Below are 2528 nucleotides of genomic sequence, written 5' to 3'. Positions count from 1 at the left end.
AAGTTAAAAAAATTGGAGATTATTGGGCTTCCCTGGTGGCGCAGTGGTTGAGAGTCCGCCTGCCGATGCAGGGGACGCGGGTTCGTGCCCCGGTCCGGGAAGATCCCACATGCCGCGACCGGGAAAATCCCACGTGCCGCGGAGCGGCTGGGGCCGTGAGCCATGGCCGCTGAGCCTGCGCGTCCGGAGCCTGTGCTCCGCAATGGGAGAGGCCACAGCAGTGAGAGGCCCGCGTACAGAAAAAAAAAAAAAAAAAATTGGAGATTATCTTTGTGACTTTGGGATAGGAAAGGATCTCGTAACGGGTCCACAAAAATCACAAGCCAAAGAGACACCACCACGTTTCATAACATTGTAAAGGTCTCACTGTAAACCAGCTGAAGACAAAAGCCACAACTCAGCCAGAAAATAGTTACAATGAGCATCATGGGAAAAAGGGCCAGCATCATTTGATAATGTAAAGCAATTCTACACGGCTCTGAGAAAGCAAAATGACCCCAAACGGGGAAAGCTTATGCACAGGCAGCGCCCAAGAGAGGAAGCCCGCGGGGCAGGAAGAGACGAGAAGGTGCTTGGGCTTGCAGATCCATGGGAGACGCACCCAAGGAGATGCGGCATGAGAGGGGCTGGCAAGGTGGTGCTGGGGACCGGCCAGGACCCGGGGCGCGAGGCGAGCGCGGCCGCTCGGGAACCAGTGCGCAAACATCCGGTCGGTGAAGGTGCACACGCCCTGTGGCCCAGGAACGACAGCCCTAGGGATACATCCCAGAGAAGCCCCACAGCTGAGAAGACGCTTTATCGTGGAATTGTGAGAACTGGAGTGTCCAGCCAGGGGGCAGGTGGTAAGAGAAGTCAGCAGAATCACGTCTGGAGCCCTGAGCTGTCGACTAGTAGCTGAGAAGGAGGTGCGGCCCCGGCTGCTGGCGGTGGGTAACAAGGCAGAGCCGGAGAACCACAGTGAATGGGGATTGTGTTTCGTGTTTAGAAGCACGGAAACAATCACAACCTAAGACCAAAGAAGAGAGGCACAGAGTTCCAGGGGGTGTCCTAAGGCTGCACTTGGGGTGGGGACTCGGACTCCTTCTAAGACATGAACAGATTTTGACAAGTAGATGCAGGAGGTGGTGAGACATCTCCTGAAAGCTGAAGCAACGGTAAATGACCCCAGCAGTAAATGGACGAAAGCAGAGGGTGAGGGGAGCAGCACGAAGCTGGGGTCCGTCGGAGTCTCACTGTGGCAACTGCCGTCCTGCACAGGAAAGCAGACGGGCTGGACCCAGGAGGGGCTGTGACACCGAGACACCCACGGGTGTTTATGTAACTGGGAATGTACGTTTTAGGACGTGAGCTTTATTCTTTTTTTTTTCTTTTGTTTGCGGTACGCGCGCCTCTCACTGTTGTGGCCTCTCCCGTTGCGGAACACAGGCGCCGGACGCGCAGGCTCAGCGGCCACGGCTCACGGGCCCAGCCGCTCCGCGGCATGTGGGATCCTCCGGGACCGGGGCACCAACCCGCGCCCCCTGCATCGGCAGGTGGACCACTGCGCCACCAGGGAAGCCCGAGCTTTATTCTTTAGATCATGAAACTATGGCTTTTTATATTCAGTACTTTTAATTTTAATCTCCGGGCTTGAATTTTATTTTACATTGGACGGTAAATCCCGACAGTAGGTTGTTAGACTGCTCGCGGCGTTTACATGACTCGTTGTTTTAGATGCAGCTCCGCTGACAAGCTCTTTCACTTTAAGAATAAAATTAAAGAGAACTCACATCTCATCTGTCCTGCCGCGCTTCTGGTGGTGTCAGCACCTCTGTGGTCCACTCTCTTTCACAGGGTTTGTAATGTCAGCAAAAGGATTATTTCAGGCTGACACTTGGCACAGATGGTTCTCAGCCAAATGTGATTTTGAAGGGGAGGATTTGATCCCAATTATTCCATTCAGCTTTGTTGAAGGAGAGTGAGAAAAAAGAATTTACTCAGCTTCTGGTTCTGTAGTATTTTTATTTTAGATGCAACCGCAGTGACCCTGGCTGGCGGTGAGCTTTCAGCATGGACCGACATTTTGGCGACTTCGGAAAAAGAAACCTCGTTCGCACAATCCAGGGCTCTGGGAACGGCCGCCCCGCTTTCCTGCCGTGGCTGTGCTGTGCTGTTGACCCAACACAGATCCCTCTGTCCCCCGCTGGACAGCGGCCAGGCGGCCAAGGTCTGTGGAGCAGGACCACTCCGTGCGTGAGGCCAGCTCAGCCCTGGAAACCGCGGGGCAACAAAAAGCCTCTGTTCCTTCACGACAGGCTTTGCACAGCGAGGGTCCCGGCCTCGGCTCAGCCACGCGGACGGACTTGCAGATGGACCTGGCGGGAAAGCCCGCGGAGGGGGACAGGGTACCCGATTCTGGTTCAGTGGGGGGACTGGAGGAAGGGGACTCTGTCCCACGAATTTCTGCAGCACCTCCGAGGTCACGGGACCCTCACGACCACCTCTCCTTTCCTTCCTGAGGCGCTCGGTCCAGTGTTTAGTTTTCGGGG

The sequence above is a fragment of the Neophocaena asiaeorientalis genome, unplaced genomic scaffold (genome assembly GCF_003031525.2).
Source record: "Neophocaena asiaeorientalis asiaeorientalis breed wild unplaced genomic scaffold, Neophocaena_asiaeorientalis_V1.1 scaffold104, whole genome shotgun sequence".
Lineage (NCBI taxonomy): Eukaryota > Metazoa > Chordata > Mammalia > Artiodactyla > Phocoenidae > Neophocaena > Neophocaena asiaeorientalis.
The sequence above is the reverse complement of the archived record's forward strand: the minus strand, read 5'-3'. Positions refer to the sequence as shown.